At 64.3% G+C, this 21,269-nt stretch overlaps 1 long non-coding RNA gene across 1 annotated transcript; it reads left to right on the top strand.

Annotated features, from left to right (window-relative positions):
• Positions 1–4,647: 4,647 nt before the first annotated feature.
• On the top strand, positions 4,648–21,254 carry LOC117646133. The gene is made up of 3 exons (XR_004587762.1): positions 4,648–5,256; positions 15,550–15,588; positions 21,210–21,254. It is a non-coding gene; the product is annotated as an uncharacterized LOC117646133 (long non-coding RNA).
• Positions 21,255–21,269: the final 15 nt, after the last annotated feature.

The raw sequence follows: 21,269 nt of genomic DNA, 5'->3' as shown, positions 1-21,269 counted from the left end.
CCGGGCTCGCCGGGGGGGGGGGGTTTCAGTCTCTGTCGCGGTGCTGCGGTGTCGCGGTCAGGGATCGGGTGGCGGCTTTGGGGCTGGGGCTTGGGGCTCCGACTCGGACATGACAGGAGAATCGTCGTCGCAGTGCCATTCGGAATCGGAGAGGAGGAGGGGGGAGGGCTGAGACAATACAAGCAAGGCAAGACGCTCAAAGGGACCCGCCAAACGTTCCATCAGTCGGGCCGACCGGGCTCAGGACTCGGAGGGACTCGCATCGCCTCCAGCGGGCTGTGTGGTGTGGCGCAAACGCTTGGAGGCGGCTGAAAGGGAGAAGGGAGGGGGAGGGGGGAAGAATTGCGGTGTGCCGGATTCCTCATCCCTCGCAATGATGGCAAAGGGATCAGTCCGCCTGACTCGATGTGATGAATTAGGGCTGGGGAGGGGGGGGGGGCACCGCGACAGGGAGACCGACCGTCCTGCAGGGACGGCGGGAAGCAGGGCTAGCAGGGCCAATCATGCCTCGGGGCAATAAGGGTGCCGAGGGAGGGGGAGGGGAGGGGCGGCGTTTTGCAAGTTTGCGATGTGACAGCGATAGCTGGGTAGGCTTGGCCCCGGCCACCCGGCCGGCCCCGGTGGAGGAGAGGAGTGTTCCATTCGCGCTGCCACTCCACAGAGTGGCCCGCCGCCCCGCCCCGCCCCGCTACGCCACGCCACGCCACGATAAGCGATGATTGCACTCGGGAAAGAGTGCTGGAATTGGCTGCATAAAAATGTTGAGCAAAGCGGGGCAGGCGGCACGCGGCGCGTCGATGTTCGCGATGAATGCGAGTCGGGGGTCGTGCGGCTCGCTGCATCTGGAGTCCTGGAGCCATGCTGGAGCCGGATCTGGGGCAGGAAACTCTGACAGAAAGGGCGGGGCATTTACACACCAGGCCACTGGGGAGGAGTATGCCGTGGAAAAACGTTTTAGTGTGCAAAGTCGCGGCAGTGCCACTGTGCCACACTGCAAGTGGCAACGGGGCTAATCCCTTTCGGCGAGTCGCTGCCCAGTGCACAGTGTGCCCGCGGGGACGGCGAGGGCCGGGGAGGGCCCAGGGCCGAAGGGGCAAGGGCCGCCGCGGGGCCCGCTGCATAGCCCAGTGTTTTATGAGGTGCGAGCGAGACGACAAACTTTTCCAATTATGGCGACGAGTCCGACAGTCCGAGGCACTGCACTGGCAGGGCCGTGGCAGTCCGGACTCGAGTCGTCATCGGGCTTTGGCCTCACTTTGACAACGAACGACGCGCCGCCGCGCCGACGCGCCCCTCGCACGCAGATTCCAGTGCAGAGCGCATTCCTGCAGTCGCTCTGTCTCTCTCTCTCCCGAGAGCGAGAGAGGAACCTCCGCTCGAACTGTTTGCTTCGCGGTGGAGGCTGGAGTGGCCAGGAGGATGAGTTTGCAGTTTGATTCCGAACAGGCCCGCTCGTCGCTCTGTCTCTCTCGCACTCGCAAGGGCATCCGGGCTGATCCGGCGCGGGCATGCCCGCGTCCATAATTACAACTATTGCCATCAGTCGGATAACGACCGAGCACGCGCGACGCGATGCGCGAAGCAGCCGGCTGGCGGCTAAGGGCCCCGGCACCCCGGGCCCGGACGCCCGCCCGCCCCCGGTCCCCCACCGGGGGACCGACCCGCCACCCCCGGGGCCAACCTCCATGGGGCCGCCATGGGGCCGCCATGGGGCCGCCATGGGGCCGCCATGGGGCCGCCATGGGGCCGCCATGGGGCTGCCATGAGGCCGCCATGGGGCCGCCATTAGCGCCCGTCGCGGCCCGGCGCGGCGTCGTTCTAATGGCTTCTCCATGGTGGCGAGCAAAGAGGAAAGTAGTCTGATCAGCTTTCCCGCCGAGTCGCTCTCGAGACGAGCACCCCTTCTTGGCGGGGCTGGGGGGGGGGGGGGAGCGACTTTGCCCGCGGAAGGGGACAGCGGGGGCCTAATCCGTCATTCCGCATTCCTCATGCAATATGCCTTATCTTCCCTTGTCCCCAAACTTCCCGACTGGCGTCGTCCCCGCCCACGTCCCAAATTATTCAACACGTTTTCGCGAGTTTTTCCCGGTTTTCCCTGTCCTGCCGCTACTTGGCCGCGGCGGCGCGGGGCGGGGCCAAGGCATGCGTGCTCTTCCCCCTGCGCCCTGCGCCTGCATTGTACCGCGGTGGACCGTCCACGGACGCGGACGCCGGCCACTTTTCAATTTGCTGCCCGCCCTCCCGTTTCGATATTAATGCGACAAGTTTTGAGCGGCGTTTTGGGGGTCTAAGTTTGTCCCTGGCTGCATGTATAAGTAATCCCCTCCGAATGGCGTCCTGCCCCTCCCGGGCCCCTCCGGATCTCTTTGGTCCTTTGGTTCGCCCGTCAGTGAAAATCGCCCTTCCGCCAGCAGCGCTCCTCGCTCCGTCTCTCTCTACGGGGCGCCCCGTGAGTGCGAGAGAGCGACTGAAACGCCTTTCGGAATCAGCCTGCAGGGTAGGCTGCAGGCCGCAGGCAGGCCCAAAAGCACTTTTACCGCTTTGGGGTGGGGAGGGCCTGGCTGCTGGCTCGGGCTGAAGCTTCGCGGGCCGGGTCCACTTTAGAGTGTCGTGCCTCGTGCCTCGGCCACGAAGAGTGTTGGTTGTCGGAACAGATCACTTCCGAGCTTTGGACTCGGAAGCTGGAGTCACGTAGAGCCCCGCTGTGTAGCGCCGCGCGCAGCCCTAGCGCAGCACCGCCCGCGGACTGCCAATAGCGATTTAACTCTTCGCTTTACTGCCAATAATGCGGCTACTGCCCACTACTACTCCCTTGATGGGGCATTCAGGCGTTCCGCTGGCGCGACCGCGTGGCGCTGTCCAGTACTGTCCCCATCAGCGGCTTCGTCGCTCCGTCTCTCTTGCACTCACGGCGCGCGCCGAAGGGGTCGAAGGGGTGCGAGAGAGACCGACCGCTGCCCCACCCTCTCCCCGTGACAGGACTCGCAGTGTGGTGCGCTCGGTCCAGCCGGGTCCAGCTCGGCCCTGCACTGCCGGTGTAGCGGTCGGGCAAGCGCCGCGGCCCAAGTCGCGACGCGACCCGACCCTCCGACCCGACCCTTGTCCGCCGGCTGTGTCTGTGTGAGTGTGTGTCTGTCGCGGCCAACGACCCGCGCCCTTCCCCCTCCCCCTCCCCCTCCCCACTCCCTTGCGCGTCGCCGGACAGACACTACAATGGCGACTCTGCGGAGCCTGGAGCCGGCGGGGAGCCTGGACCGGCGTGCTGGCAGGTGGCCGTAGAGGCCGTGGTCGGGCCGGCCGGCCGGTCGGGCCACATAGCGATTCGCGCGCGGGCCTGGAGGCAACACTGTAAGCTAGAGCCGCGGCGCTGGGTAAGGCTAAGGCTGTGGACTGGGGTAAGGCCCGTCGTGTCCGTCCGTAGTGACTGGAGCGCACGAGCCGGCCGTAGTGCGCCCAACGCCCAACCGATCCCCGCGCGAGGCTAGAGCTGGCCGCGCTGGCCGACGGTGTGCCTACGCCCTACCTGGCCAGCCGCCGCGCCAGCCAGCCGCCCAGCCGCGCCATGCCCAACACACACGGGCTGCGGGCTGCGTCCGCGCCGAAGGTCTCCTTGTTCTCCAGCCGGCGTGGCCGCCCACCAGTGCGAAAGAGAAGGGAGAGTCTCCAACGAGAGTCCCTGCGCTCCGGTCAGAGAAGTCAGAAATGTAGGTGTTCTTCTTCTTCTTCTTCTTCTTCTTCTTCTTCTTCTCCTTTGTACTCTTGTTGTGTTTTCTCTTTCTCTTCGTCTCCCCTGCGTCCACGACCGCGTTGGCCTAGCGACCCTCCTGTAAGAGGGCGCAAGCTCGAGCTTTGGTGGTCGCGGGGGAGTTGGCACCTGCGCGAGGCTAGGGTATAAAAAGATAGTCGGTCGGTTTATTGTCGCGCGTGCTCGGGCCAATTAAAATTTGTCAGGAGGAAGAATGCGGGTGGACGACGCCGGCCAGTCAGGAGCTAAAGTAATTTATTTCCGATTCAGTGCACTGCTTGGATCTGAAAATCAAGGCCAAGGAAACCTTCGCCAAATACAAAAAGTGTGCACCAAACCTCAACTCCACAAAGTTTCCGCCAGTTCTGAGCTGCAGTTATTGTTGTTTACCGCGGCAAAGGTTCCTCTCGGGGTAAATACAATTTTTATTTTAAAAATTTTGACGTTAGTTGCACGTCTTCACCAGCAAATTAAACTTTGTTTGGCGTCTTTGTGAAAAAAGCGTGTCGGCAACGCGGGCGTCTGCATTCGGGCGACTACTGTTTTCATACCCCAGCCTCACACAGGTCGTTTTTCGGTTCCCCGAGGCCCAGGGCCCAAACCCCCAAAAAACCAGGAGGCCGGATTCGGGCTCGGCTTGCGCATCTCTTAAAGGAGGGTCGCTACGTTGGCCCCTGCCCCCTCCTCTCTCCCTCGCCGTCCTTTCCCACTCGTTCTGCTTGTGAGCAGGTCTGCGGCTCGGCTGCGGTGCTGCGGCTGTGCGGCTGGAGTGGGGGAGGGCCCGTGTGTAGTTGTGTAGTAGTGTATGTGGGGGGGGGGGACGCGGACAGGGGAGAAGGAGGAGAATAACAGAAACAAGTGGCAAAGCAAAAGCCAAGAGTCAGTCTCCAGCCGCACCGGCCCCTAAGCGCACCGGTGTGCCGCTGCTGCGTGCGCGGTGCCCGGCCAGTGCAGTGCCTTATCGTCAACCGGTTCGCGTCCTCGGGGCGTGCGCGTGAGTGCGTGTGCGTGCGTGCAGGGAGACTGCTGGGTCGTGTCGGAGGCGCCACCGGGACCACCAGGACGCCGACGTCGCCGGGAGCGGAGTCGAGGCCGAGCGTCGCGCCGTGTCCAAAGGACCAAACTCCCAAAAAAAGGAAGACCTCTCCGACTCTCCGGGCCCGGCTCCGGCTGCCCAGGCAGGACGATGCGGCGCGGCTGGCGCGGCCGCTGGAAGGCTCCAGCGTCTTCTCCAGCGCCTGCTCCAGCACAGGGGCTTTAGCAGCCTTGGCTGCGAAGCGCGACCAGCGCGACCCGGTGCAGTGCGCCAGTGCATCGTAGTGGGCGTGGGTGTGCGAGTGTGTGTGCGCGCGCTGTCGCCGCTGTCGACCTGGCTCCCTCTGGCTTCACGCCCACCAAGGCCCTGTCGCTGGGCCTGCCCCTGGGCCTGCCGGGCCTGCCCTGCGCCGCCAGCGCCGCGACCATCTTCTCCTCGCAGGGAGTCCGCTGCCACCGCGTCTTCAAGTACAAAGGTAACGGAACGGCTCGGCCCGAGGCTGAGCCAGCCCACTGGACTTGATCACCCACATGTGCGCGACCAGTGTGGCACACTGTGGGACGGAAACCCGCGTCCCCGGAATGGGCGTTGTGGCGTTGACGTGTTTTGGACACTGCATTGCTGCGCATACACTCGGGCGACTATGAACACCTTTTCCACGAGTCGTGTGCACACGGTGCGTTTTATTTGCCAGCTGCATTAGAGCGTTCGGTTTGCAGTAGTATAGTTTGTTCAGAGTACTGCCCGCTCGTACCCCTGCAATGTAAGCCCGATGCCCACACCGGATTTCGGCCTTCGGGTGTGCATACTGCGCCTCGCTTCCAGGCACGGTCCAGGGTTCCTCCTGGAGGCCGTGGTGGGTCTCGGGCAGCTCTGGGAATAGCGCGTTCGTTTTTCATTTTTCGTTGTTCTTCTTTGGGCGCTGTCCCGTTAAGCCTCGGCAAGTTCATGGAGCGCACGTCCCGGCCCTACCCTACCCGGTGGGCGGCCCGGGCGGCCCGACACGGCCCGACGATGCGACCAGGATGGCCAACCGGCACGTCCGCGTCGGCCAGGCACGGCAGGGCAGGGCAGGGCAGGCTGACCTCAGTGCGCTCTGCAAGCTCTGCACCACACCGTGCGTCCAGCCTTCCTTCCTTCCACCTTTCCAGCTCCAGCTAGCGCCCAGGCGTGCCCAAGCCGTCGGCCGGCCGCGTGGCCGCGTACCTGGCCGCGTACCTGGCCGCTGGCCGGACCGCGCGCCGGCTTTTACAACCCACCTTGACAGGTCACCCTGGGGAGGGGGAGGGAGATGGGCACGCGGGCCAACGCGGGCAGGGGGCGTACTGGAGCACTGGAGCGGTGCAGCAGCGACGCAGCGACGGAACACGCACGCGCGCTTCGCTGGCTTCGGCTTGGCTCCTCAGCGACCGCCGCCCCGCCCCGCCCCGCCCCGCCGCGGTCCCGTTCCGCCGGGCGGACACCCTACCCTCCCTCCCCCGCCCCAGTGGCCCCAGTGGCCCCAGTAGCGGCGTGGCAGCGGTCTCCAGACTTGGCTCGGCTCCGATTTGTCCAGACAACGGCAGGGGGAGTGAGGGGAAGGCTACCCGACCACTTGACACTCCTGATGCAGCAGCAGCGCCGTCGTCCCGTCTGTGCTCGGCCGGCTGGGCCTGTGCCTGATGCCTGGGCCTGGGCCCCTCCCCATACGTGTTGGGCCGTTCGCTGTCCGTTGGGCCCCGGGCCTGGGCCCCGACTCGCCGGGCCGGGCTGGCCGTCGGCGTGCGGGAGGCAGGAGATGCATCGGTGCCCCATGCTCATGTTCCCCCTTCCTGTGCGTGCCTTGCATTCTGTATTGCGGGCGGGGGGGGGGGGGCGACCTTGCGCAACCCGGCACACTTTATCAGCCTTTCTGGAAATGCGGACTAGACCTCCCTGTTCATTTCGCTGGTGTAGCGCAAAAGATGGATGCGGCAGTCTTGGCTGAGATTGAGCAGCGCTGTGCCGCCCTGCAGCGCGTCGGGACGTGGGCGTGGCGGGAAGGGGGGGGGTGCTTTTTCTTCATCGTTTGGCGGACGCCCAGCCGGATGCTGGAGGGCCGTGACGCCGGCAGCCGGCCCAGCTGGCCCTCCCTGGAAGCTGCGAGGGCTGCGAGGGCTGAAAGCCACATCTGGAAACAGTTTGCCACGACGGAAGGGGTGGCCAGGATGCGGAAAAGGGGGTGGGGGCACAGTGGGCCAGAAGACCGGTGGAGGCGGCCAAAACTCTAGACGCGTTTTGAGCTCCAGAGTCGCTAACCAGGACTCGAACGGAACGTGTGACCCCATCAATGGATTCCTCGTTCGAAGGGCAATCCGTTGGAGGGGTCACACGTTCGGGTCGAGTCTCATTCAGCTACTCTGGAGCTCAAAACGCGTCTAGAGTTTTGGCCGCCCCACCGGTCTTCTGGCCCACTGTGTGTGTGTGTGTGGTGGGGGGGGGAGGAGGCAGCCCCGCCGCTGCACCCCTTCAAAGAGACTGGCTGAGTAAGCGGCGTCGGTCAGGGCGAAGCTTAATCTCACTGTACAGTTTCCTCCCTCGCGTGCACACGTCGAGCACCTGCGTCCGTATGCACGACACACGCTCAGAAAAACAACCCTCGCCCGCCGAGATTTTCCTCTTTCGGACCCTTTTTCCGCAAAGGCCATTTCCGGGCCGCAATTTGTAGTACTTCCTCGGCGCCCCGCAGGGAAGGGGACTTGTTGTGTATGAAATCGCGATCGGCAAGATCGGAGGATTGGGGCCTGGCCGGCCTGGCTGGCCTGGCTGGCAGTGTAGTCGTCGTCGATACGAATCAATGCCTGGCGGTAATTGCTGTGATCGGGTCGGGGCCGAGAGTGGAGGCGCACCGCGCGCGATGGAGTCCGCGATGACGGGGCGGCCGCGACGGGGCGGCCGGGACGGGCACGCGAATGACGCCACCAGGATGTAACGTGCAATGGCCTGGCGGCCAGGCAATGCCGCGCGGTGCCGCAACAGCAATCCATAGCGTTCCCACGCCGTGCCGTGCCGTGGCGTGCCGTGCCGTGCCCTCCACGCACCGTGCATCCCCGACCACCCCAACACGACAAAGGCTGGGCAGCGTGCGAGCGGCGGTGCGCGCGGGTCGTCTTGAACACGGCCTGCCTTTGTAAGAGTGATTCCGAGAGTCGTTTTCGTCGCGCTGTCTCCCTCGCACATTCGCGGGACGCTCCGCGGGTGCGAGAGAGACAGAGCGACTCTCGGAATCCGCTGCTGGAGGAGCTCGGGAAGACCGAGAGACGCATGCAAACGGGAGAAACGTCCGCTTTCGCCGCGCGTCGGGACAAAACGCACGCCGCGGCGCCGCGGCGCTGGGAAAGAAGACCCAGCGGCCATTCGGCCATTCGGCTATTCACAGCGCCACGCGTAACGCCGTACTGTCCATTCCCTCAACCCTGAGCCAGCGGCGACCAAAGGAAAAGTTAAACAGCCGAACCCCACCGGGGGCCTCATTGTCGGAGTGCTGTTCCGGTGCGTTATAAGGGTTCGGTCCTTTGTTTCGCTCGTTGTTCCGAGGCTGTTTGCCACACTCATGATGGCACCAAGAAAAGGCCTGCATAGCAAAGGGTCGCCGCTGGCTCAGGGTTGAGGGAATGTACAGTATAACGCGCACAGCACAATGCCACGGCGCCACGCCCTAGCGCCTCGCGCGTGGTTTTGCACTCCGCAGATCCGCGACGCGCCCGACGCTCCCAGACGTGTGCGGCCCGACATAAGCGGTTTGCGTCGTTGGGTGGAGTTTGCGGAGTATTCTGGGCGCCAAGGATACTGCTTTGGCATTGCAAAACACTATGTGATAAGTACGTCAAGTGCATTTCTTCGGCCCAAGAGCATTTTCCCGCCAAGTGCATCTCTTCGGCCCGAGAGCTGGGAGTGCTCGGACGCAGTCACAGACTGGTCGGGCGCATCCGCGCACAGTGGGCCAGAAGACCGGTGGAGCGGCCAAAATTCGAGACGCGTTTTGAGCTCCAGAGTCGCCAAGAGGGACACCAACCGAACGTGTGACCCCACCAATGGATTCCTCGTTCGGAGAGCAATCCATTGGTGGGGTCACACGTTCGGTTCGAGTCCCATTTAGCGACTCTGGAGCTCAAAACGCGTCTATAATTTTGGCCGCTCCACCGGTCTTCTGGCCCACTGTGCCGCGTCTGCCGAGCGATTCAGCCGAGTCGCTTCCAAAGGGGTATAACTCCATGCTACGAAAGACGGCCTCCTAATCGTGACGTCAGCGCCCCCAAGTCAGTGGTACCAACGTAAAGAACAGAAACTGCGGTAAAAGCGGTCTGCCCGGGTGGGTGTCGAACCCGCATCCCCCAAGCGATGTGCGGCCACGCTAACCATTGCGCTACTGAAAACGTGTCAGGCTGGCGGTCCAGCGCAGCTTCTTGGCGGACCACGCTGGGTCAGCTCCCACTTTTCGGTTCAGATGTTGGCACCTCTGCTGCCGGTGCGCTGCGCAGACGGGCCACGCGCACCCATAAGAGATATCCCCCTTTGGTCGCTTCGTCGCTCTGTCTCTGTCGCACTCATGGGGTTCTCCATAAGGGTTCGAGAGAGACAGAGCGAATCACGCGGTTGATCCTCGGAGCGTCGGTCCTCGGGTCGCGGCACTTTCGCCGCATCCCGCCGCGTGGCGCGTCGGCGCGTGTCTCGTGACGGTCGCGGCTCCGCCAGCCAGCGCCAGCCAGCGCCAGCCTCACCGCGAGGAAAGCGATAGCGGCTAGGTCTCACGCTCGCGGCTCCGCGGCTCACGCCCCCGCCGCCAGGCACGCCGGCCCAGCCGGCTTTGCTTTCCCACGCGCTGGTCCACTGTCGCGTCTTCGCGTCTTCGCCCGGACGATAGGTGTGCGGGGGCGGAGGGGGCGGATTAGGAAGACGGGGGTCATCACGGCCTCGGCCGCGGTCGTACCGCGCCTTGGCCGCGCCTGCCGCGCCGACCTCGCGGCCACGCCACGCCACACAGTGGGCCAGAAGACCAGTGGAGGCGGCCAAAACTCTAGACGCGTTTCAAGCTCCAGAGTCACTAAATGAGACTCGAATCGAACGTGTGACCCCACCAATGGATTGCTCTCCGAACGAGGAATCCATTGGTGGGGTCACACGTCCGGTTCGAGGCCTGTTTAGCGACTCTGGAGCTCAAAACACGTCTGGAGTTTTGGCCGCCTCCACTGGTCTTCTGGCCCACTGTGCGCCACGCCGCGCCACGCCGGTCCAGGAAGGCGCGCCGCGAACGGAGCGAGGCCGAAGCTGAAGCTCTACACGACTAGGAATCTAGTCCCTAGTCGTGTGAAGCTCTAGTCTCCACTCGACGGACCATTGTGTGTGACTGAGAGGCGGCCTACCCTCCCAGCGGCAGGGGCGCAGGGCAGTCCATTCACTGTAGAAAAAAATCCACGGGAAAAGGTACAGGCACAGTCTGGTAGACAATTCGCCTGGTAGCACCGTACCTCAGCCAGTACGGCTTTTGAGGTACGGATTACGGTTTTTCATAACATGGGCTCCTATGGGAAGCACGGTTTTTGGGTACGGTTGTACTGTACACCGTGAGGTACGGTATAGCCGTACCTTTTTCCTTGAAATGTACGGCTTTTTAAACAGTGTTCAGGGCCTCGCGTGTCGGCTGGCCGAGCGGTTCCGAAGAAGCGTCTCGTCGCTCTTGTCTCTCTCGCAGGCCGACGGCACCGGACGGCACGCCCCTGTTGTGCGAGAGGGACAGCGACAGAGGAACGAAACGAAAACTTGAGGCGGCCACTACTGCCACTGCAGTGCCGACCATTCTGGGATTCTGGGGGAGTGTTACTGTACCGCGCTGCCGACACACAGTGGGCCAGAGACCGGTGGAGGCGGCCAAAACTCTAGACGCGTTTTGAGCTCCAGAGTCGCTAAATGGAACTCGAACTGAACGCTTCGTACTTGGGACGGGCAAAAAGGGGCGCTCGCTGCTCCATTGGTTCATTGATTGAACGTCGGGGCAAGAAGCTCAGTCTGGGTCGCCCAATCCCGTCCGCGCCGCGCCGTCCGACGTTCATTTCGGCCTTTCGGCCCCGGCAGGGAAAACAAGTTAACCGAGTCGCTAAATGTTGATTTAGCCGTTTGAGTGGTGCTGCCGGTGCTGCGAGGCGGCGCGACGCTCTCCGCGGGAACGTCATGAATAATCGTGGGGCCGGTTAGGCCGCGTCCGAACTCGTCGCTCCGTCTCTCTCGCGCTCGCTGGGCGTGCCGTGGCGCCGTGGCGGTGCGAGAGAGACGGAGCGAACAGCACGCACGGCCTGACGTAGCCTGACGTACACTGACGGCGGCCCGACAGGGGCGTCGCCGTGGTCGCCGTCGCTGCGGCGCACCGCCCGTCCGGCCCGTCCGTCCGCGCGCCGCGCGCCTAGATGTGTCACCCGCCGCCACGCCGCCAGCCGCCACCTGCCACGGGCACTCGGGGCGCGTCCGAGAGGTCCGGGACGTCGCGACGTCCCAGATGGACGCTCTCGGCCACTCCGCCACTTACAGTGCGTGTGACGGAGACGGGAATGCTGTCCGATACGCGCACGCCCCCCGTGCTCCGTGCCGCGTCACTTTGCGACGCGTGGAGAACGCGCGGCGCGGCGGCGGTGCCCCTCTGGCTACCGCGCCGCCGTGCCGACTGCATGCGATGTCACGCATTCTGTCTCACTCGCACCCCTCACCAACACTCCACACGAGTGCGAGAGAGACTGACTTGAACCGGCCCGCCAGCCCTTCTACGGAGGTGGTGCACGTCTACGCAGTCCACGTCGTCGTCGTCGTCGGCGTCGTCGTCGGCGTCGTCGTCGTCGTCGTCGTCGTCGTCGGCGTCGTCGTCGGCGTCGTCGGCGGCGACGTTGTCGCGGCGCACTCGGTGCGCACTCCGCCTCGCCGCCAACCGCGCCACCGCGAAACGCTCGACAGAGAAACGCCGTCGCCTCGCTTGATTGTCGTGCTTTCATGTCTCATTAGTGTGTGTGTGTGTGTGTGTGTGTGTGTGTGAGCACACACGCGCTTTAGCGACAATCAGGTGGCGGTAGCGGCGAGCGCGGCGCTCCAGCTTCACGTTCCCGTGAGTGACATCGCGCGGCGCGGGGCGGGGCGGGGCGCGAAACTAGTCCGGCCAGTGCTCTCCTCGGCGGCAATATACAAGGCCACGCGTCACTCGCACGCACACACGCTCGCGTCACGCATGTCTGTGTGGAGTGCGCGGTACAGCCACGTGGGAGTGAAAACGACGTCAGACAGGCAGTCTCGGAAGGGTCCGTCCTGCGTCCCGTTCGTCACGTCCTCCCACTCGCCCGCGTTTGTTTCCGACGTCTCCCTCGCTGCAATGACACTGCAGAGTGTGATTATTTTTATTTTGTGGGCGGCCTTCCCCGGGGCGGCGACGGGGGGAAGCCCCGCCAGCCCCGCGCCGGCCGAGACCTCACCGCCTGCTGGAACGCGGCTGGAACGCGGCTGGGGTGAAGCAAGTGAAAAGCGACGGAAAACAAAACCCGGCACGCCAGCGCTACAGTGCCTTCCCCGCAGTTTTTGTCCGCCTCCTCCAATCCACCTGGCGCCCTCCCCCCCACCCCGCCCCGCCCCACAACGTGTGGAAGCACAATTCGCACAAATGGGGCGCCAAATTGGCGGCCTTGAGGGTGGCGTGGACGGGCGAGGGGGGAGGGGGGCTAGAAGTTTGGGAGTTGCCTGTAATAAGGCCCTTATTCCAATCCCCCGTGAAAGGAGGCCCTCGACGTGTCGGGTTCGGGGACAGCAGTGGGACGGCCGACGGCGCGGACGGGTCAACGAGGCCTCATCCGCGTGTCTATTCCGACCGAGCGAACACACTGTAAGGCAAATTCGCCACCCGCGTCGCGTCGCGTCGCGCGATTCGCCAAGTCCATATCGCCCATTTTTGAGGCGGCGTCGTCGACCCCGCGCCATGCGGGCCTCGCCACACTGCTGCCAACACGCTGCCAACGCTGCGGGCCGAAATGCGGGCACGCCTCCCATGCCCGTCGCTGCCAACCTCACCGAAAAAAAATGAAAATGGTGTTACGTGCGGCGGGACTGATTGTGCGGATGTGAGCGCCTTTTCCTTCTGGCCTTTCTGGCCAGATCTGCGGCCTGATCGGCTTGACAGGCAGGCCGCGCCGTCGGGCCATCGGACGCCGCTGCTCTGAGTCTCTCGGCGCACGCGGCGCCCGCCCTGCCAGCCCTGCCAGCGCCCTGCAGAGCAGACAGAAAAGAAAGGCATTCAAGGCGAAGCCCCGCCAAGCGCGGCCAAGCCAACAAGCTCGCGTGAGACCCAGGAAGTCCGAGGTCCGAGGCTGGGTCTAGCCGGGGGCGGCGTGGGGCAGCGTGGGGCACACCGGACAACTCCAGTGCAATAAAGAGGCCGGAGGAATCGAACGCGAGGAAACAGCGGGATGGCTGTTGGCATCGTTCGCTCCAATTTCTCATAACGGCCACCGTCCTTTTGGCGGGGTGGGTGTCAACGCCCTGCACAGCTCGCGCATCTCGCGCAGCCAGCGACGACTTGAACCTGGCGTCTGGGCGCCGCTCTGCCCGGCTAATCCTCTTCTAATCGCCGGCCTCATCTTAATTATTTTCCAGGACGTTCTGACATCATGGCCTTGATCTCCGGCTGCGGCCGGTGCCCCGGCTTCCTCCCCTCGCTGATGTCGGTCGAAAAGGGTTTGTTTCAGAGCTGTGCAAATCCATCCGTCGACGCCCGTTCCCATCCGCCGCCAGACTGCGGGCGGATTCGTCTTATCCGAACCGCACGCATCCGATCCGCCACTATCCGCCCGCCTTATCCGTTCCATCCGCATCATCCGCAACCCCCCACTCCTCTCCTGGCAAGCGGCAGGCAGCAGGCGAGCGGGGCGGGGAGGGGGCGGCGACGGCGTGACGTATCCATCCGCAAGCATCCGCAAGCATCCGTAAGGCGGCGGCCGGTGCGCCAACCGCCCGGTCGGCCGGCCACACTTCGTACAGCCACCGCCTGGCCGGATCGCCCTGGACCGTGCGGATAGATGCGGATACAGACGGATGGGTTTGCACAGCTCTGGTTTGTTTCGTGTTTTTGTTGTTGTTTCGAGAGGAGAAAAATGTCCCCCGTGTTGTTGGGGGCGGCGTTGGGGCCATCGGGCATGTCATGTCGTTGTGCGGTGATGCTGTGCGGGTGGGCGTGGCTGTGTGTCATTGTGGTGGTGTCGTGGCTGTGTCAAGGGTCTAATTGACGCTGAAGAGACTGACTGACTGGATTGGGATTGGAACGTGTGTGTGTGTGTGTGTGTAGGTGTGTGTGTGTGTGTGCGCGCGCGCGTGTATGTATGTGTGTGTGTGTGTGTATGTGTTTTCGACAGTGGCGGCATCTGTGTTGCGAGCGCGGAATCACGAATAGATCGCTTCGGTCGAAGCGGTGCGTCCTCTCAGGGCGATTACTCTGGCAGGGAGTGCCTGGGAGTGCCTATGGCGTTTGCCGACGCTCTTTCAAACAGTGTAACACTCGTTACAGTAAAGCCCGTGTGTGCGCACGTTTCGAAAGCAGCCTTGACGCGAGGCGACGCGAGGCGAGGCCCGATCGGGCAACCAGTTGGGTCTGGACGGAGCGCCGCCGGGCAGTGTGGCACGGTGTGGCACAATGTGTGGCACACTGTCTGGAATTTGGCGCGCCGGAAGTGGGAAGAAGCGCGACCAAGCGCCACCGGAAGTGACCGGATCGCACCGGTGCACCAGTATGGCCTGTTTTGCAGCGGCCTTGCCAGGCCTCGCCAGGCCTTGCCGACTGCTGCCGCTTTGATGTCTGCATTGGGTCACTCACACACACTCACACACTCACACTCTCTCTCACACACACACACACACACACACACACACACACACACACGGCGGTGACGAGAGGAAACGCAGCACGGCGTGTTTAGCCTTTCTCCTTTTCTGTCCTGGCAGCAGACTGATTCCGAGAGTCGTTTTCGTCGCTTCGTCTCTCTCTCTCTCACCCTTATGGGGCGTCCCGTGCAGTTGCGAGAGAGACGGAGCGGCGAAAACGACTCTCGGCATGAGTCTGCCCGGCAGTCCGTCAATGGCCGCTAGCTAGCCGCGCCGTGACACCAGTTCACAACCTTCTCGTTACGCCGCGCAGCCGCGCACTCGTTACTTCCGACCTTTCTCTCTCTCTCTCTCTCTCTCTCTCTCTCTCTCTCTCTCTCTCTCTCTCTCTCTCTCTCTCTCTCTCTCTCTGTTTGGCGCCACTTCAGACTCGCAGCTCCCACACGAGTCTCTCTCTCTCCGACTATTGGCAGGGCGCGCCTTTTCAGCCTTTCCCCGTGTAATTGTCGCTGTGCTTTCATTTCGTCTGCCGGTTCGCCCATTCATCGTCTGATTACGGTGTGCCGGAAAATTCCCCCGGTCGTTTGCGTTTGGGCTCGTTTTGCTGTGTGTTTTTCATGTGTTTGGATAATCAGTATATATATATATAATCATTTGTCTTGTGCTTGCTTGTCGTGTGTCATGTATTTGTGTACTCCGTGTTTTAATGGACTGCTGTCTTTGTGAACCTTTGGCCATGAGATAATCACCAGGCTGTTCATGTTCTGATGGTTTGGCATGCTCCTTCGAAGTCGGTCTGCCTGCATTTGGTTGGCATCCTTGCGGGGCGCATCGTGCACGTCACATGTCTCTGTGTCCGTAGTTTTATTTTCTGACTGCATTTCTAACTTTGCCTATTCCTCTGTTGCAGGTATCCATGATTTGAGTCGGCGAGGTGACTTCGCCAATCGTAAGACCGTAGCGCGTAGCTCAGCCGTAGGGCATTTTCAATTATTATTTGATTCCGTCCCGCTTTTATCTTTGCTTCTTTTTATTTCTCTCCGCCCACCTTGTTCTGATTTGCGTAAGAGAAGGGACCGGAAGGGACCGGCAGCGCGCTCGCTTTGTGCACTTTGTGGTTTCATTTCCAAGTGCGAGACCCCTCTGGCTTTTGCGGTATGGACGCCGCCTTTCTGGGAAATGAATGAGAGGAGCGGCAAAAACGACAGGCAGACCGAAACTGGAGAAACAAGAAGAGGATGGCAAAAGGAAGCAAGAATGCAACGGATTCCTGGCGCTATCTGTGCCTAAACGATGTTAAAATCCACTGGCATGTGGGGGAAAACAGCTGCCGCTCGTCATCCCCCCCCCCACCCAGACCCCCGCTGGGGCCGTTGGGGCGTTGGGGCCCACGGCGCGTGCCTGCTGCCGGAGTCTGTCTGCACACGTCTGGGCCGCCAGGTGGCCGCGGACCAGCGGACTCGTTCCGAGCGGTAGGTCTCTCTCTCTCTCTCTCTCTCTCTCTCTCTCTCTCTCTCTCTCTCTCTCTCTCTCTCTCGTGCGAGTGAGACAGACCGATGAGAAGTCCCGCTCAGCCTGCACCAACTGCATCGCCGATGCTGGCAAGGTTTGGCGCGGCAGAGCGGCTCGTGTTGTCACTGCAGGCGGGTGTGCGACGCGCACCCGTTTGAACGATCCCGCGCCCCGACTGTGTACTTCTGGATCCGGCGCGCTCGCGCGGTGCGCGGCTGCCTTTGTGCGAGCACACGCCACCAATCAGCTTGTCTGTGTGTGAGTGTGAGCCAGTGTGAGCGCGCACCCCCTACCCTCTCCACCCTATCCCCCGCCGTTCCCGCCGCCCTGCGCCGCCCGGTCTAGCAGCTGTCGCCCCCCCCCCTCCCCAACCCGTCCCCGCCCAACGGCCACGCGGGCTGCAGTGCACACCCCCTTCCGCCTAACGTCACTCGTGATGCTCGCGGCATCGTCGCGCGCTGCAGGCTGCAGTTACGTGCGCACCCAGGCAATCAAACTTCACTCTCGTTAATTTTTAGACTTTCTTCAATTTCCTCATTAGTTTTGTTTCCATGCCGGGAACTTGTGCCCCTTGGCCGACACTCGGGGCGCTGCAGTCCGTCGGGCCGAAGCCGTTGCGCACCGCGAGGGAATGCTCTGGAAACGCGTGGACCGCTTGACCGGCGAGGGCTGGCAGGGGCCAGCCGAGGCCAGCGACGGCGAAGGGCGTCGAGTCGGAGGGGCACCGAGGCCTCGACCGAGGCTGCCCCAACAAGGGCTTCCCTCTGCTTCCCCGCTGTCCTCACTTCCCCTTCCCCGCGTCTGGCGACTGACTCGGCCTTGTTCTTGGCGGCGCCGAGGCGCGAAGATGAACAACGGTGCCCGTGGCGGTGCGTGGCGGTGCGTGGCGGTGTGGTCGCAGGGTGCAGCTACGCGGGACCGGCTTTGGAGGGCGCGCCGGCAGCCGCCGCCTTCGGGGTGGGGGTAGAGATCCGGTCGCGCCGGCGGGTAGGGGAGGGGAGGGTGTCCTTACCTCGCCTTCCACACATCAGACATCACCTGGTCGGTCCAAGTTCAGTTCTTGGTTCAGTCAGTTGGAGTGCGCGTGCCCCGCCGGCCGGTCCGCGACGCCGCGACGCCGCCAGTCGCTGGAGAAGAACAAGGAGTTGGGCTAGTCGGTCGCGAAAGCAAGGAAAGCGGTTTGCTCGAATTGCTCAAACCCTTGTGGACTCTGCCGCCAACGACCCTCTCGCCAGTGCGTGTGCGCGTGTGACTTTTCAACACTGCGTGTGTGTGTGTGTGTGTGTGTGTGAGTGAGTGAGTGTTTGTGAGTGACACCCCGCCGTTGACCCGCTGGATGGTCCACCCCAGTCTCTTCAACCACGCAACGTCGCCGACGACGCCCCCGCCTGGGACAACAACGGCGACAGGAAGAGGAGTCGACGACGCCGCAGACCACCTGGACCGCGGAGACCGCCCGCAGACCTGCAGCGGGTCAGTGGGGCGGCACAGCCGTTGACCAGCCGTTGGCGCAGCTTCGCGGCTTACAGCGCAGCGTGCCGTCGGTGCGTTTGTCGCCTTCGCGCTTTGCGACGCGTCGCGCTTCGCACCATGGAGACGGCGCTCGTGGCGGGGAGCGTTCGCGCCACAGGGACGGCGGAGACAGTGCAGACACAGGACAGCTCGCGGCAGCAACAAGTCGACACCATGTCGCTGCACCGCCAGCACCACCACTAACGACGACGACCACGACCACCACGACGACGACGGCGGCCCCGAACGTGCTCCGGTCCTGGGGCTCGGACCCACCGTGAGACTCGTGTCGAATAACGCAACGAATCAACGAATAATCCCACGGGGAGGGGGAGGGGAGGGGTGGGGGTAACTTCCGGCGGCACCTGTCCACCTGTGCGACTGGTGAACCGAGCCGAACGCCTCGGCCGTGTTGCGGAAGGCGGTGCAGCTGGCCGGCCAAGCGGCCAAGCGGAGGTGCGGCGGATGTGGTGGCACGGTCGTCGAGACGGTCGTCGCCCTGTCTCTCTCGCACTCGTGGGACGAGCCGGAGAGGCGCGAAAGAGACAGAGCGACGAAGCACTGTTGGGTCTGAGCCCGTCCCTTCCGCCCCGGCCGGTCGCCGTGCCATGCACCCTGCCCCTGCCTTCGTGGGAGGGCGTGCAGCACCGCGATGAATGGACGCTCCAGGCGGAGATGGCGGAGGGGGCGGCGGTGTCCGGGACAGTCCGGGACGCCTCCCGGGGGCGTCCGGGCCGAGCGGCCGAAAAGGCCTTTTAATTAACTCGGATTGGCGTGGCACTGGAAGAGGGGGATGATGACAGGGTCGCTCCGTGACCTGCGCCGCGCGCCCTCTGTGTTAGTGTCGTGAGGGGGGGGGGAGGGGCAGTCCACCGTACACCCTAACGTTACGCGGATCCAATTTGCTTGATTGCCAATCGGCCGTAATCGCGGCGCTGGCCGTCCCCGTCAACACGTTCCGCGTCGCGCGTTTCTCTCTCTCTCCCTCTCGTGGGGCGTGCCGTAGGCGTGCCGTAGGCGTGCCGTAGGCGTGCGAGAGAGACAGTGTTCGGAATGGGCCTGGCCTGCGGGACTTCCCCGCCGCCCCTGGAGAGAGACCGGGGCGGGAGGCTTCGTGTTGCCTCTGGATTGCGCGAGGTGCGCGGGGGAATCGACGCGGCTTTGCGCGGCCAGCATCGGGATCGCCTTCGACCTGGACTTGGCTCGGCGGCGGCTGCTTGAGTTCGGGGGCGAGTTGGACACGCCCGGGCTTTGCGTCACCGTCACCCGCGCGCCCCGGCAAACAGGTGGGGTGGGGCGCGCAGTACACACTGCAAGCTGCACGCTCCACGTCATGGCTTTGGCTCTTTGCCGCTCTGTGCCGCGGGGCGCGGCCTTGGCCTTGCGCTTGCGTGGCCTTGGGCAGGGAGAGCTGCAGGGCGCGCTGAAAAATGAGTACCCACCCAGAGCCGCGCGGAACACCGCAACGCCACGGGGCTGCCGCCGGCCGTCGGACTGTGGACTGTGGACGGACTGGCGTGGCGTGGCGTGGCGGGCAATGCTGCAAATGGGCTTGGCCATGGCTCAGCCAAGGCTTGGCCAACAGAGGCCCGCGCCGCGGCGCGGACGAACTGACTTGTGGCCTCCCGGACGTACGCGGACCACTTGGAACTGCAAAGACACACTGCCAAACACACACATCCGCTGGACTGGTGGCGCAAACGCTCCTCGCGATGGAGAGCGCTGGGACTAACGAGCGATTCGCGTGGTGCGCCGCGTTGCGCCTTGTAGGATCGAGTCGCAGCCATGGTGCGGACCAGCGAGGCCAGCAGGGACGCCGAGCGCGCCGAACAGTGAGAAGAGGACACCGACGAGGCCGAGGACGCCGTCCAGGACACCATGGACACCCCGAAGAGCCTGCTGCTGCCGCCCGGCGGCGAGGTCGGCCTAGTCGGCCCCATGCGGCGGCGCCGCTCCGTCCGCGCGTCGCTGCGCATGCTGGGCAGCTGGATGGGCGGCTCCTCGTCCACCGCGTCGCCCACGGCCTCCGCGACGGGGCCGAGCAACGCGGCTCGCCTGTCGCGGCGCCTGGACAAGCAGCAGCCGCTGCTGCCCAACCGCGGCGTGGCCGCCCACCGGCCCAAGAAGGGCCAGGCCGGCCAGGGTCAGGCAGCGCACCCGCTGCCCCTCACGCCCGAGTACCAGCGCCAGCTGCACGCCGCCACCCCCGCGCTGCCCGTGCTGGACGCGGCGCTGCGGCCGAGGCGCAGGCCGGCTGGCGGTCCGGGCCGACCAGGCCGTGCGGACACATCCCCCAACGGCCCCGTCCCCGACCTGCCACCCCGCCGCGGTGCGCGGTCTCCGCCGCCCGTGCCGCCCCGCAGGAAGGCCACGCGCTTGACCACCACCAACGTGTCGACGCGGCGCCAGCGCGAGCAGCAGCAGCAGCAGCAACAGCACCCCGACTACGAGAACATAAATGAGCTGCTGCCGAGCGCCACGTCGGGCACCCCCAGCCCCGCCGCGGGCCGGCCGCCCTCCCCCGTGCGGACGTACTGCCGCGCGCCGTGCCGCCTCAAGATGATGTCGCTGCTGGACAGCGACGTGAAGCACACGTGCGTGCTGCCCACCGGCAACATGCCGCGGCCCCTGTCGGCGCTCAGCGGCCTCAACGCGCAGCCCTTCCCCAGCGGCCCCGGCGGCGCGGTGCAGCCGTGCGTCGCGCCCTGCCCGCTCAAGCTCACCTACATGCTGCACGGCGGCGCTAAGCACGTGTGCGTCAGCCGGCCTGCGCGCGCCGCCACGCCCACCAAGGCCAAGGAGAACGAGGACCCGCACCCGGCCACCCCGTCGGGCCCGTCGCCCGCGCGCAGCAGCTTCGCGGACGCGGCCCGGTCGCCGCGCCGGTGCTGCCAGGTGGAGCGGTTCCCGCACCTGGCCGAAGACTGCGGCGGTGACGAGGACGAAGACGTGGACGTCGTCGGGGTGGACTCGCCCTCCGCGCCATCGCCCACCGCCTCGTCCACGTCCCCACTGTCCATCGCCTCCGTCGCGTCGGCGGACGACGCCCACCTCGACGGCCACCTCGACGCCGGCCCCGAACAGGCGAGGTCCTCCATGAAGCGGTCCAGCTCGTCGGGCGCCCTGCCCACGCTGTACATCCCCGCGCCCAAGGCGCCCAGGGCGCGTCGCGCGGACAGGGGCAGGTTGGGGCAGCGGCGGTCTGTCTGCACCAAGAGGACGCCCTCCAACGCGTCCACCAAGAGCGACTTCGTCGTGGTGAAGCACCGCAGGAGGAGCCTGAGGTGGCCCGCACACGCTGGCCCGGCGCCAGCTTCGCAGAGTACGTCTTTGGTTGTTGTTGTTAGGTTTGGAGTTTGAAGCCAGAGGGAAGTCCGGCCAGGGGAAATGACGTAGAAAAGCGTCGCGCGTTGCCTCGTCCCTTCTCGATCCGCTTGCTAGACCATGTAGTACGATTACACGATTAGCCCCCTTAGCCACTTTTTGTTTTATGTTTGCATTTTTTTGTTTTGCTTATTGTTTGCTTTGCCTGCTTTCATTTGACAGAGCTTCAAGAACTGGGCAAGCTCCGCCACCGTGGAGAAGGAGGGGGAGGACGCCTCGGAG

This window comes from Thrips palmi, unplaced genomic scaffold (genome assembly GCF_012932325.1).
Source record: "Thrips palmi isolate BJ-2018 unplaced genomic scaffold, TpBJ-2018v1 HiC_scaffold_19, whole genome shotgun sequence".
In the NCBI taxonomy this organism is placed as follows: domain Eukaryota; kingdom Metazoa; phylum Arthropoda; class Insecta; order Thysanoptera; family Thripidae; genus Thrips; species Thrips palmi.
This window is presented reverse-complemented; position numbering and strand designations above follow the sequence as displayed.